Source organism: Thermobia domestica, chromosome 8 (genome assembly GCF_964235325.1).
Source record: "Thermobia domestica chromosome 8, izTheDome1.hap1.1, whole genome shotgun sequence".
NCBI lineage: Eukaryota > Metazoa > Arthropoda > Insecta > Zygentoma > Lepismatidae > Thermobia > Thermobia domestica.
This window is the reverse complement of record NC_137461.1, coordinates 95338658-95354932: the sequence shown is the minus strand read 5'-3', so window position 1 is coordinate 95354932 and position 16275 is coordinate 95338658. Positions and strand designations below refer to the sequence as shown.

General features: G+C 37.1%; 1 protein-coding gene across 2 annotated transcripts in view; it reads left to right on the top strand.

The window, feature by feature from the left end:
- LOC145693093 (oxysterol-binding protein 1-like) overlaps positions 1 to 16275 on the top strand; it is a 327552-nt gene that overhangs the window by 45830 nt on the left and 265447 nt on the right. The window lies entirely within an intron of this gene.

The window sequence follows — 16275 nt, the reverse complement described above, 5'->3', positions numbered from 1 at the left end:
GACACAAGTTCAAATGTTCAGCACGACGACGACTTGACATTTGAATCGTCATCAATACTACTGTGACGATCAATCGCTTGTTATGTCCGCAGTGTACGACATCTTACGGGATGCGTATATCGTTTATAGTAAACTTATTACGAAAACGATCCATATTTTCTCGAATTAATCATTATGATGGACGATTATGAGCACTGTAAAATGCACGTAATGCCCGATGAGTTTGTCGAATTGAACCATGATTTTCAAAATAAATTTGCACAATTTGCAAACATTGCTCCGGCGTGAGTCTGTTCATGATGAATTGTCAAACCATACTAACCTCAAAACAATCGAGAACTGTACTATTAACTGTCACAGAAAAGAGTGTTGCCAGTTTAAAGTTCTTCGCCTCTAAAAAAAAAAAAAAAAAAAAAAAAAAAAAAAAAAAAAAAAAAAGCACCCTTTATTTATTATATTGTTTTACCCTAGCCCAAATGTGACTTAGGAGCTCACCCAATCTCTGTGAAACGGGTACCTTGGGAAACCTGATGAATGAGGAGGCAGAAATGTGGTGCCAACCCCGTCAGATCCTGTCAATACCGAGGTCATTGAACTATAAAGCCGTACAGCCCTGGGGCCTGACCCAAACGGAACTCTCACCTGTACCTTCTATTTTTCTAAACGTAATTTTCTTCATCGTGTATCTGTTCAACTAGTGAATTAAAGATAAATATTCAGGATATTACAAAGTAAACAAAGTACTATTACTTAATATACCTATGGCTGTTGCCATCACTCTGTCATACGAGTAGTTTTACTTTCGAAGATAAGAAAGTTTACACATGTGACGTCAGAACATTTTCTGTTAAAACAATGATGCAGTATATGCCAACGTATCATTATTACTCAATGCTAAATATTAAAATCAATATGAAATTATTAATGAATTCATCTCACAAATTTTGTTCCTAGATTTTGACAACGGGTACCTCAATTCTGGATCTTGATTGTGATAGAAACTTGTATATCCTATAAAACTTAGAAAAAGTTTCTTCCAAATTATATCTATCAGGTATGGTTCCAAAATTTTGGGAGAGGTACCTTAGACCTGGTGTGTATGAAGGGTTCAAACTTTGTTTAATTTGATATATCACCCATAGATAAATCATAAAATAACATCTAAGGTGGTTTCAGAAAAGAAAAGCACCTTTCAAAATCATTTATCAAATTGGGTTCTTAAATATTTGGAGAGACGAACCATATAATGCCTAATTTCCAAAAATACTCGTGTGCCTATACATGCACATCACACAAGGTACCTTACACTAAATTATTATTACACGATGGTAAAAACGGACTTTATACGTATTGATGACGTATGCTTACAGGCTCCATCAATTTTGGTTCTATTCTTTTTGGGAGGGGTACTTTGGTCCAGGTACAATCATCCACAAAAGTAATTGTATCCCTGACTGATAACTCCTTTAGGTCGAGCCCAATACTTCTATTGGTATCGCAAACGCATAGACATATGCAACGCAACTTACAGATAACATTTTAAGCCACCGACGGTAGTTGGTAAGCCAGTGGAGCACAGAAAAAGGCCTTTGCTGTGCAAATGATGCACGAAAAAATCTTCATCTTAAGATTAATCTCTTTTATTTGGAGTGTGTTGTTCAATGAGTGTCCACAAATCAAATATATTATAACTCGTTGTGTACATATTATTTCACTATATACTACATATGAGTAGAAAGAAAAGAAACCACTGATTACACATGAGTTAGAAGATGATTGTAACAAAACGAAAATATGAAATCTGGAACAATTGAGGGAAACAAGTAAGTAAATCTTTGTCTCTATTCATGGTCCTCTTCTAATTCCCAGTTATTCCAAAATCTCTTTCCTAATCCACAGAAGAACATCTTGCTTATCACGCTGAGTATGAATTGAAAGTGAAATTAAAGCATGTTAGAAGTTCGGTCCTACGGGGATTCAAATCCCGATCTCCTGATTGAAAATCCAATATGGTAACCACTTACCTACGTCAATCAGTGCCTTGAGGTTGCACAAAGCTGTTAGGTAGTTACAATTCTTCATGAAAGTCCCGATGAGCCAGTTAAGACCCTATGAAGAGACGTCCATTAGTTGAGACAATTAATTTTTCTTCATCAAATTTTATTATGTGTATTTGTTATTATTAACGAACACTCTAATCCTCATCATTTCACAGATTCAACCTGTTTCAGTTAGTGTGTCATAAAAGGGAAGATGGCTTGTGCGAAAAATAGCCTTATAGGTTGCAAGAGATGTAACTTCTAGTTATTTGCCGCAAACGCAGTCGTATCTGACTGTAAACAAAACCTCGTTTGGAACAGAGAATCTAGCGTAACAAATAGTCGAGCGGGTTGAGCGAGTAGTTTGTTAATTATGCGTTCTTGTGTTCAAATCCTTGAGATTAAGTTATTTCTGTGTGTTTTTTTTTTTTTATTGCCATCTCCTAACCTAACCGCAGATGGGAACATTTCTTTGAATAACCCTTCATCAACTCCTTTATTTTTAAATTCGTTTAGGAGAATATTGTAGGAATTGTAAATGTAAAATGCTATAACTGAAAACAGGGTATAAAGTATTATCACTATACAACTATTATCCTCTCGAGCGCGAGAGACCAGGGTTCGATTCTCGGTACTAGTTCATATGGTTCGAATCTCAAGTTGAGGTGTGAGTTCACGCTTTATATAGGCTCACTATTGAAAAGAATGATAAACCAGCTATTATTCTCTGATTCGTAACATAAAGTCTTTCCGCAAGGTTTTCTTAACAAATAGAATAATTCATTTGTTTCATATTTTAAATTTTGAGATGGCAAAATCATAATTTTTGTGAAAGTGAATGAAGAAATGTTTACCTCGTTCCTATTACAATACTATCAGTCCTGTAGGTGTGTAACCCGTAGTATTACAAACCAAAAACCAAATCGAATTCCATTTCGTTTTCTTACATTTTTCTTTTCTTTCTTTTTTGTTATATGAAATAGGGGAATACGTTAACATTTTAAAATTAATAAGAACTGAAACAATGTAATGCATAAGGTAACATTATTTAGTTTATTCCTTAAATGTAACAAGTTTGATAATGTAAAACACTGTACTTCTGCATTGTTCATCAATGTCCAGTAGCGGGTTTAAAGGGGGGCTTTGGGACTGAAGCCCCACCAAAAATCAAAGCAAGAGGGATTTAAGGTCACTCACACTAAAAATGTTGAGCATTTTGCTGAAGTGATAAATAAGTTTTCATCGGAATTATGAAAATGCATGATCTTCCTCTTCTGTTTGGCTTTAGATATTAACTGCTGGTCTTTCCAATTACGAGGGCCAATGGCCTTAACAGCCAAATCGTAAACAGGCCCACAAAGTAATAGTGGAGAACTTTTGTTTGGCGATGCTAACTGAAGAAGTATTGTACTGTCTCGAAGTACACCGGGTGATTCTGCGGACTTTCGTTCTGCACTAGGAATGCCCATATCGTAATATCGGAAAATCCCATGAAGTCTGTTGATGAAAAAGATCCATCACCAAAATCTACTGCTCTCCTTTTTGTTGTTTTAAGGCTTGACTTTGTCATTACTCTCCATATCGTGAGTACAATTCTTGGACTGACTGTTACTTCGTCTCGTCAACTTCAAAATCCTACCTTGAAGCTTTATCAATGTTATACCATGGTTGACAATGTAATACAGTTACTCAATCAGTATCGTGTTAGCAGTGATCATTACAGCAAGATCTTTAATAAGGCCGAAGAGGTTGCTATTTTCCATTATGTCAATATCACATTTCCCAGGACTGTAAAGCGCCAAACTAACCGCTCAAATGTAGAAGCACATACCCCCACATGAATATTTCAAGATAAATGCGCATATTTCTTTTTTGGATCACCTCATAAGTGAACTGATCTCAAGATTTTCTTTAACAAACTCAAAAACGATCTTTGTTTAGTTTGATTACAGCATTTACGGCATAGTTGAATGAAGAATGAGTTGTAAAATCTCACAAATTTACCGTGAAACTATGTGGAAGTGAAATTGAACTCAAAAGTGAAAGTGATTTTTTGTCGGGAACATTGGAATGGGAAATCAAATGTGCCTCAGAATGCCGCGGACGCTTATCAAGATCCATCTTGTGAATTTTTTTTCCAAACGTAAAACAACTGCTACATCTTCTATCTGTATTACCAGTAACATGTTCTGCAGAAAGTTTTCCTACTTTAAAATTGGTAAAATCCTATCTGAGAACAACGATGGGTCAGGACAGACTTAGCCCTAATGAATATTCACAAAGATATTACAATTGATGTGCCTGAAGTAAGTGGATCTCTTCGCCCAGAAACATTCCAGAAGACTGCAATTTCTGTATGATTGAAGCATAGATATATAAATTTTGTATTTTTTAGTTTTGTTTTATCGTGAAGTTTGTAATATGTATTCTTTGTTACAAAATATTTCATGTATCTCCCGAAGATTTTTTTATCTTAGCTCATTAACAATACAGAAAGAATATTACGAGATACATTGAACAACGTAACGATATTAATAAAATAAACATTTTAAATAGATGAGGTAGAATATCAAGTAACGCCACTATTCTAACCTATTTTTAACTATATGCAAGTGTATTATACAGGGTGCGGCACGTAAAACCGGCCCGTAAAGTGAACACATAAAATGAAATGTAATGTATTGAATATGATTAACTACAACACATAAATGAAATGTAATGTATTGAATATGACTACTCACCTTCACAGCAGCCTTCACAGCAGGTGCTGAAAGTGTCCTCCACCCACTTCAACACACATGTGAGCACTATTGAGGAGATTCATATATACCCTTGTCAGTTTTTGTGTTGTAATGCTATTGGTGACATCCTGGATCCTGGTCTTGAGTTCTTCAATTGTGTGTGGATTTGTTTCGTATACTCTTCCCTTTAACAGTCCCCATAAGTAAAAGTCACACGTGGACAAGTCTGGTGACCGAGGAGGCCACAAGCCTTTGCTGATTGTTCTCTCTGGTGTAAACATCTCATGCACAAGGGACAATGATGCAGCTGATGTGTGGCATGTTGCACCGTCCTGCTGAAAGTAACATAACTGACGCTCCTCTTCGGTCAAGTGTGTATAAAACTCCTCCAGGATTCCCATATACACGTCACTGTTCACTGTTGTCTCAAAGAATATGGGCCCAATAACGCGTGTGGCGGAAATGGCACACCAAACACCAATCTTCTCATCATGCAAGGGTACCTGGTGGATTGCGTGTGGATTTTCTGTCGACCAATACCGGTTGTTTTCGGAATTTACGTACCCAGACAGGTGGAACCACGCCTCGTCACTTATGATGAGCATTAGTGGATCCAAAAAACCACTGGCAACATTGCTCAACAGCCATGAACAGAAATGCACCCTCTTCTGCAGGTCAGGCTCCTTCAGTTCTTGCACAACATTTATCCGGTACGGTTTTAACTTCAGTCCTCTTAAAACACGTCTGCAACTTCTCTCACTCGCATGAACCTGTTGACTCAATCTCCTGGTTGACTTTCGAGGACTTCTTGTCATTATCTCCTCCATCTGCATCTTATTCAGGTGTGCAGACAGATGGTCGTCTGTTCCTGGGAGCATTTTGAACCGATCCTGTACGCCGCCATTTTTCAATCAATTCCTGAATGGTGCTTTTTGCTGGCACAGAACGTCCTGGAAATTTTTCCCGAAACAAATTCTTTGTTTTCACAAAAGATCCAGTGAGAATGAACCCTTCAACAATGGCAACACGCTCGGGTATCGAATACGGCATTATCACACACTGACACTCACCCGGCTTAACACAACGAGGCCTTTTTCCCAACTGGTTTCGACAAGTTTCACTGGCTGCGGCTGCACGTGACTGCTGCAGGTCACGTAAGTCAACCCGACCTCGACACGCCATCTCTTGGTAGGAAGGTAGATTATTTAAGTGTTTCCAAAAACACAATATACCAGAATATTACGACGGACCGGTTTTACCTATCAAATTTGAGCAGAAAAAATGAGTTCCACTGTTTTTCTAAATTATTTTGTTCCAGCCCCCCGCAAAAATAATTTCTGGATCTGCCACTGTCAATGTCGAATGCTGTTTCGTCTTTAGAATAGAGATATCATTTAGTATGAGCTATCATGGCCTCTGGAGTAGAAATCCAGAATGAACCGACGTTTCAAACAATATGATTCTATTAACACTTTGTTAAACTGGAATTTTATTAAAATTTAACGTGTATAGCGTTTTACAGTTCACCAATTTTTCATTCTAACGAGTAGTAGTAATTCTTTAAGTCTGAAGCTCACCCACTTTAAAGAATAGAGAACTTTGAGGCTTACCCAGCTGTTTTAAAATGAATACCTCGACAATCTAGGGAAGTAAAGTGCTAGAAAATGGTGTTGACTACATAACTTCCCAAATCTGAACACTTACGTTTGTCCGGCCGAGGTATGACTCAGCAAATAAGCTTTTCGCAAGTAAAACAGCAAACAAGCTCCACAAAGTAGGAGAGGAAACAGATAGGTGGAATTAAATAAACTGCTGTTGCTAGAGTACAGTCACTCACGAAATACATAGACATTCAGTTGTTCCCTTACCCAAATAAATCTTGAACACGGAGCTCAATGCTTTGCATGAGGTTGAAAACTAAAATTAAGGACTTATTAAACGTTTGGGAAAGTCTCTCAGATTCATCCATTGCTGGTTTAAACTTCTAAGACTTTCTTTTGTGGATCTTCAGCTAAAAATTCTTGCTATTCTAAAAATGATTTGCTTTTGATTTTTAGTATGTTTCAACACAGTTGCATCACTGAAAGCTCAGCTTAAAGATGTTTTTATCATAGTTGAAAAGTAATATGCCTCTTTTACAGAGAATTCACTGATATCAGAACCCTTAAAATGTAATTCAGGCGTTGTTTTTACAATAACGGTCAATTTAAATTTGTATTTGTTAAGCTATGAGAAATTCTAGTAAACTTGCTCCATTGACATAGACTAAATAACAATTTATGTGCAAGAATGGGTTCTTCCATTTGTGAGATTTAAATTTTGGAACCTAGGTGTCAACACTAAAAATATCAGGTAGCTTAAAAACGTATTGAGAATTTGAAGCTAGTAGATATGGAAAACTTGTTGGAATCCTTGTAATCAGAAGTGAGGTTTTGTGCCGTAAAGATGTGTGAACTTCCCGCAAAACTGCTGCACTTTACAATTTTATTTAGATAATGATGCAAATGCCAAGTAGATCGTATTGTATTGTATTGTATTTATTTCGTCCTTTTTTTATACATTTAGCACTGTATTGCAATGCATATGAAGTGGACACGTCATTTATATATAAACACAAAAGTAAAAAGAACACTAATAATGAAAATTACACACTATAGGTTCATAATTAAGCCTTGCATCTTACATCTTGTTATACATTACATTTTGCATGATATTATTAAAAATAAAGTTAGAGTAATTATTACCTGCAGTGTTATGTAGAAATACTTGAATATACAGATGGTGATCAGAAAAATGGAAACACCTGTAGTTGGCAACATGTCAGATGTATGGGTTGGCAGTGGTGTCGTGGCGACCGCAGCGCCGGACCGCTGGTGGTGGTGTGTTAGGTCGGTCTCCATACTACGTCAGGCGCAGTGGAACAGCAGTGTCCAGTGGCTGCAGCAGACGGAGGTAGTGTAAAATGGAAGACCTCTCAGATTTTCAAAGAGGGCAAATTGTTGGTGCGCGGTTATGTGGAGGGCGTGTGACGGCAGTGGCTACTGTGTTAGGTGTGTCGCGTGGGACAGTGTCGAAGGTGATGACGGCCTACAAAACACACGGGAAAACCACATCGGGGAAGCGGAACAGTGGGCGGAAGAAAATCATGAGTGACAGGTCATGCCGGGCATTAAAGCGCATTGTCACGCAGAACCGTCGTGCCACTGCGGAGCAAGTGACGGAGGAACTCAATCAGCACCTCCCCACCCTGTTTCGACAATCAGTCCGCCGCGAATTACATGACATGAACTTATGGGGTCGTGTTTCACGGGCCAAACCGCTCATCAGGGACCATAACGCTTTCGCACGCCGCAAATGGTGCCGCGACTATGCAACTTGGACCGTTGAGGACTGAAAACGTGTGATATGGTCGGATGAGTCATCCTTCACCCTATTCCCAACCACGGGCCGTGTTTATGTGTGGAGAACGCCCAAAGAAGCTTATGATCTGCAGTGTCTCCGCCCAACTGTGAAACATGGTGGCGGCTCGGTGATGCTGTGGGCCGCCATATCATGGTTTTCATTGGGTTCTGTGGTCACACTTAGCGGACGAATCACTGCCAACGATTATGTCGCAATTTTAGGAGACCACTTGCATCCTATAGTCCGGATGTTGTTCCCGGACAATGATGTCATCTTCCAGGATGATAATGCACCCATTAGCACAGCTGGCGTTGTTGCAGCGTGGTTTGAGGAACATCGGGATGAAGCTCAACACCTCCACTGGCCCGCCCAATCCCCAGATCTCAACATAATTGAACATCTGTGGTCCGTCTTGGAAACGCGACTCCAGCGACGATTTCCACCTCCATCTTCTCTCACAGAACTAACTGGCCGATGCCCTGCACGAGGAATGGTGTAAAATTCCACTTGCTATCATTCACGACCTCTATGCCTCCATCCCACGTCGCATCAAGGCTGTTCTGAAGGCGAAAGGTGGCCCGAAACCATATTAACCTGGTAAGTTGCAATTTCGTTCAGGTGTTTCCATTTTTCTGATCACCATCTGTATATCAGATGCTAGAAACAAGCAATGACACTGGTTACTGTAGATCATGTAGTTTTCTTTTTTCTGTTAGCAATTCATGTATACCTCTATCGAGTAAAAGCAGGTTGTAATAAATATTTCTGTAGTTCTTTTTTAAATTTAGCAACAGAGTCCTGAGTCTTTATATTGTAAAATTTCTTGGGTAGAGCAATAAATGTACTCGGGATTTGGACTTTTCCCTTCACCCTTTTATTACAAAAGTATTTATGTACACAAATTATAACAAGTATTCCTCTAATATTTAGGTAAGATTAGATAGGAGCCCGGTGACCAAGCGTCGTGGGTATAAGGATAGGTACCTCTCGGTGACCAAGCGTCGTGAGAGGGGTGTAGATTAGGTATCTCTCTCTCGGTGACCGTGCGTCGTGAGAAAGAGGGAAGGAACCCGGTGACCAAGCGTCGTGGGTATACGGCAACGTGGGGATCCTTACACCCCCGGGGCGTAGAAAAAAATAAGCCACTGGATTATTTTTTGTTTGTGCCATCATGTGGAATCTGCATATTGGGCACAGTATACACTGGAAATCACTATAACACTGAAACACAAAATCAGAGTTAAAAAGCACTGGTCACTGATATCACTGTTTGAGACATTATCACATAAGGAAAGTTTAAAATGAAAGTTGAAGTTGGAGCACTGACAGTTTGTCCTCTTCTTGAGTACGAAATTGATGCGCTTTCTTTTCGTCGTCTTCTATTGTAAATGAAAACTCTTCCACGCCCTCCTCTGTATACGCCACTGGTGTATCTTTATTTAGTGTTATTATTCGTGACGTGGGATTGGAAATTAGTAATGTAAGGTCGTTACTCGGTACTCTCATGGTCATTGCCTGTAAGCCGTATCGGTCTAATAATGATTGTAATGGAGTAGTGTAAAATGCAGCGTCATGAATTGTTTCTTTTTGAATCGATACAGGAAAGTAGAAATGTGACTTCGCCGGAATCGTAATTTTACTTGCTGTGATGAAGTTTCCATTCCTTTGTAAGTGCAAAGAGTGCGTAGTGTCTCGTGACATTTCTTCCGATTCCTGTTTTTCCATTGGAAACGTAGGTTTCCTAGGTTTTGTATATAATGATATAGATTTATTCTCCAAGTCTATTTGAGAGAAAAACCTTGTGAGAATGTCATTCCCAAAAATCGGATTAAAGTCAGCATCTATGATGCGGAAGTAATGTGAGAAGGTGGTGTTGCAAATTTTAAATTTAATTAAAGCTATTTCTTTTAAAGTTATAACTTTGTTGGCAATGCCCTTGATACGAGTTTGAAATGGTATTAGCGTACATTTTGGGGGTACGTCCCGTCTTGACCATAGACTGAGACTAGAGCCAGTGTCTATTATAGCTGGTAGACTGCTTGTATTTATATTAATATTGAGTAACAGTTTATTATTTTCTATTCCCAGCTTAACATGTTCACGATGTTCATTATTGGTTGTCTGGGTGAAAAAATTGGCGTCCGTATCCTTAAAAGTTTCCGCTGTTGCCTGCTCTTCTTGATTGCCATCACATTTCAATTGTGGTGGTGTCTGTGTGGCCCGCGCCGACTTTTCGGAAATGGCCCGAGAGGCTTGACTTTGGCCTGCGAGCCCATCTATGCGTTTCCCTGGTTGGTATTTTTTGGATTATTCCAACACGTGGATGCTCCATGGTTCTTTTTGTAACAAATTGAGCAGACTGATATTTTGTCGCCCTTTACAAAATGGTTCTTTTTTCTACCACCGTTATTTCCTTTATTGCTATTCTTCGCATCCGCTTTTCGTCCGCTGTTACGCCTATAATTGGTTTTCATGGCGTTCTGTGCCACCATTAACGATAACTCGGCCATTTGATTTGCTAATTTGGTAAGGTCCGTGTGAGGAGGTTGTGAGGGCGGGTTTTGACTTTGGTGGGGGTGTGGATTCGAAACTTCAGACGCAGAGGAAGTTGACTGAGGAGGGAAGATATTCTGCGATGGAGGTGCAGAAGGTAACGATTGCGAATAACTAGGAGCATGTTGGGTGTGATGCACAGTAGAAGTTGGCTGTTGAGCATAGGTTGGCAGGTATGAATTAGGATTCGTTTGGCTATAATGGTCGTACGAAAGGAGTGATGAGGGACGGTTAGGTTGGCCGATTAAAGAATGAATTGCCTGTGACAATTCTACATAATTCCTCTTTTGCATGAGATCTTGAGCTTTTTCCAATTCATGGAGTCGTTCCTGCACCCGCTGGATTGTTGGAAAGGATTCTAACGCTATCTTTTGCAGCAAATTTCGTTGTAGTCCTAACGAAAGAAAATGAATTTTCTGTTCCTCTGAAGCCTCTGGCATCAGCTGTCTGATAGCCCTAAATTTTCCTTAAGAAATATGAATCGACCGATTCGTTTTCGTTCTGTTGAATTTGAAAATTTTCTAATTCCGCCTTATACGCTGGTATATTTGGGCGGGACAGAGAAATTAATTTGGTTTTCAGTTGTTCGTAATTTAGTGTGTCGAATTGATTCAGACTTTGCAATTGTAAGACAAAGTCAAGAGCTACGTCCTGTAGATACATAGGAAGAATTTCTTTATTTTTTTCGGGGGTCCAAGCCTGAAGTAAAGCCAAATGATCAAACAGCATGAAAAATCGATCGGGATCGTCAGTACTGTGACCAGAATATCTAGTTAAGTGAGGAATATTAAGAGGTATAGGGGAGCCTGATTCTGCCATATTGTTATCACCTTCTTTATATGTATTTTTCCCAGATCTAGTTGTCGACATAAACGAATCAATCTACCGTTAAGAGTAATGAGAGTATTTATGACAATACGGATACCAACTTTTATATGATCCTGCTTTTAGTAACACTTACACTGTATTGTTAAAAAGTTTTTAAGTCCGTGTTTTCGTTAATAAAAAGAGCGCCCCGTAGGAAAGTCCTCTTAGTGTCTGTAAATAGACGCCGACGCATCTACCATGTAAAATTTCTTGGGTAGATCAATAAATGTACTCGGGATTTGGACTTTTCCCTTCACCCTTTTATTACAAAAGCATTTATGTACACAAATTATAACAAGTATTCCTCTAATATTTAGATAAGATTAGATAGGAGCCCGGTGACCAAGCGTCGTGGGTATAAGGATAGGTACCTCTCGGTGACCAAGCGTCGTGAGAGGGGTTTTAGGTGTTGTGATCAATCCGGGAAGATTGATGTTGGTCGAGGTGTGCAGGTCCTTTTTATTCTGTCTTGTCGGCTTCCATCGTTGATTCTCGTCCTTCCGACTGTTGGCGATGGTGATCGACTCCTGTTCGGGAACGTCGTCTGTTTGTTTTTATTTATTAGTAACACATGTAGTTCACACGTGGTTATTGCCTGGTACGGCAACGTGGGGATCCTTACAATATCTTTGGGAAGTTTATTGTATAGCATGATACCCGCGTATTTATACCCTTTTTCATATGATACGGTTCTGTGTTCTACAATAGAAAAGTTTTGTTTGTTTCTTGTATCATAATCATGTTTTTCTTCTACCCGCGGAAGGACACCCTTTAGGTGTCTCTTTACAAATATCAGTAGATTTAAAATATACAAATAGGGTATTGGAAGTATACGAAAGTTTTTAAATATTGGTTTGCAGTGATATTTTGGTTTAGCGGTCGCCATCATTCTTATTATTCGTTTCTGTATTGTAAAAATTACCTTGGCTTTGTGTGTATTTCTCCAAAATATAATACCATATGTTAAATTTGACTGGAATAATCCAAAGTAAATTGTTTTTAAAGTAGACTCTTTTAAAACATTTTTAAGTACTTTAATTGCGAAATAAATTTAACTTTTTACTAAGCTTAGTTATTTGTACATGCCAGGAGAGATGTTTATCTATCCAAATTCCTAAGAACTTAGTTGAGTTCACATAGTCTATTCCATTGTTTTCAATTAAAATATTAACAGGCTGCGTATGTTTGTTGCGCATATGATGAAAATTGATTGCTTGTGTCTTTTCATTGTTTAATTTAAGCTTATTTTCTTTAATCCACTGAGATAGTTTATGAAGGATTTCATTTGCATTATTTTCAACATCATAATCTGTGTTCCCTTTTACTATAATATTAGCATCATCTGCATAAAGGTATAGTTCTGCTGGAGCAATATTACATGGTAGATCGTTAATATATATCAAAAATAATAATGGCCCTAATACGGATACTTGTGGCACTCCACATGGTATTTCTTGTTTTCCCAATATGTAGTATGAAGTTTGCTTTGTATCTCTGTTACTGTATGTAATTTCTACTATTTGCTGCCGATTTTCCAGATACGATTTAAACCATTTGGACGCAATGCCTCTTATTCCATAATCTTGGAGCTTTGAAAGAAGATTTCTATGTGACACTAAGTCAAATACTTTGGGAAGATCAAGGAAAACACCTATACATTTTTCCTTACTATCTAAACTTTTATGTACAATTTCTACAAAATTATATGTTGCTGTTTCCGTTGATTTCCCTTTTAGGAAGCCATGTTGCTTGTGTGTTATTAGATCATGTTTAAGTAAAAAGGATGATAACCGAATACTCATAGCGGTTTCTAAAATTTTTGAAAAAGTTTAGAGAAGTGAAATAAACCTATAATTTTCAAGCTCTGATTTGTTGCCTTTTTTATATATTGGTTTTACTTTTGCAATTTTTAATATACTAGGAAATTCTCCACTTAAGAACGTCTTATTTATGAGGAAACACAGGGGAGCAGCAATATATTTAATGCTTTTCTTTACAATACTTGGCGGTATACCATCTACGCCAGCTGACCATTTACTTTTCATCTTCTTCACCACTTTTATTATTTCTGCATTTGTAACTGGATGCAAATACATTGTATTGTTGCAAGTTTTTGAGAATATTTTCGAAGTAGGCAATGCTGGCTCATTATTGTACGTTTTTGATAAGTTGCTGTAATAATTATTAAATAGGTCAGCTATTATAAGAGGATCTTTAATTATCTTGCCATTTTTAATTACCTCTAAATTAACGTCATCATTACGAGTGTTTATACTTAACTCACTTTGCACTAGTTTCCACAACGCCTTCGACTTATTTTCGGATTTTTTCATGATTGTGTCATTGTGTAACTGTTTTGCTGCTTTCAGAACTCCTTTATATATGTTCTTGTATTTTTAGTAATATGTCTCTGTACATGGTGATAGATTTCCTTGTGATTTAGCCTTGTTAAGAAGTCTCATTTTTTACTTGCTATTCTGATCCCTTGTGTTACCCAGGGTTTTGACTGTTTTCTTGAAGTTGCATATTTTACAACAGGGAATGCTAGATTCAAATAGAATGTTATGGTGTCAATGAAGTAACTGAAAGCTTCATTAACCTGGTTATACAAGTAAAGCTCGTTCCAATTCTCTTCCCTGAGGAGGTGCTTAAAATATGGTATATTTTCATCATTAAATTTGCTTTTGTACCTTACATTACTCGTTCTTGTATTACAAAAGTTTTTATTAGGAGTTACATGTTACCTTCCGTTCGAACAAGTAATAAAATGTATCCTTACAGGACGATATTTAAAAGCTCCTTGTCTTTCGTGAGTCCTCAAAGAATCTTAGACAGCTGTGTAAACATAAGTGAGTGCAAAAACGCTTAAAAATTATGCTTTATTTAAAGCTCTAATTGTTTGCATTTAACAAACTATATTATTATTATTATCATCATTATCATTATTATTATTATTATTATTATTATTATTATTATTATTATTATTATTATTATTATTATTATTATTATTATTATTATTATTATTATTATCGTAACTTTGACTTTGCCCACTAACTAACATGCGGTTGCACAAATATTAATGAGCATATTCTTTTTCAATTGCAAATGGTTAGGTTCTTTTTCAATTGTAAATAATTAAAGTGAAACAATACAGTTTTTAAATTGCAATTAACCCCTTGCGTTCCAGGTTTATTTTCCTATATGCGTGCTGTAATACCAGGTTTTCATTTACTTTTAAAAGACTGTCTAGACCGTTATATAGGATAGAGTTATTGTATAAAGTTCAATGAATATAATTTTCTGTACAATCGCACACATACACACACACACACACACACACATATATATATATATATATATATATATATATATATATATATATATATATATATAACTGTTCCTTTTCGGATAAATTATACACACCGACACAAGACACTCAATGCGCGAGAAGTACATTCACATTACTGATTTTTTTTAAAAAAAATATTTGCATTGTTGAACATTTGTGCTGAAATGGGAAAATTTTGATGCTCTGTGAAGGGATTTTATGCTGCTTCGTGTTGGCAACACTAACTGAAGATGAGTAAAGTACTGTCACCTGAGGAGAAACAGTAGAACTAACTCGTTCCTTGCGTCCGCTAAAAAATTTCATCACCTCCAGGATTAATACGACCCTTAATAAAGGATACGTTTTCATGATATTCCCATGGATGTCACTAGTATTTTGCAACGGAGTATTTTATGACATGACAGTCACTGGAACGCAAGGGGTTAAATCATCACAACCGGTTTAAATTGGCGAATTGTCTGCATGCTTATGACATCTATTGGCGTCGGGCAGACTAGCGTTAGTGCAGGTAGTGACATTGTGTGATTGTTTACTACTAGGAAACAGCGTAACGCAGTGGTATGTTTGTCTTTTGTATAGTAATTATAAGAACGATGAATCATTGATTATAGAGTTTTGATTCATTTTTAACGTTGGGTTTAGGTTTATTATTATTATTATTATTTAACCTGTCTCCTTTACTCATTTTATGTAGCAATAAAGGAATATGACAGCATACAAACAAGGAAAATAACTTTTGTTTGTTAAATTATTTTTAAATTTCATTCGAATTATTTACCAAGGCTATGGTTTATATTTCAAATTACTCATCTACTAATGTTCTATCGAACAATTTTCCTGCAAATATTTCGAATGTTACAATCGAAGTCTTATACTCAGGCTTACACAATGCTTTAAGTTATTTTTTCGCACCACGATATTCACATTGTTTTCTTGTCTTAACAGTGAAAATTTAAGAATATAACAGAAACTTTAGTGGCACTTATTGGTAACTATTGTGGTACTCCTATAATATTCTTAAATTTTCACTGTAGAGACAAAAAATAATGTGAAGATTGTGTTCCGAAAAAGAACTTAAGCCACTGTGTGCCTCTAAGGATGATGACCGACAGTAACACTCGAAATATTGGAAGCAAATTGTTATAGAAACGTTAGTAGGTGAGTAACTTGAAATATTATAATATGTTCGATGAGTTTATTATTTTATTTATGGAGATGAGTTTATGGTTTTATTTCAAGTTATGCACTTACTGATGTTTTCTCGAACAATTTTCCTGCGAATATTTCGGTTGTTACAATCGGAGTCTCATTCTCAGGCGTACAC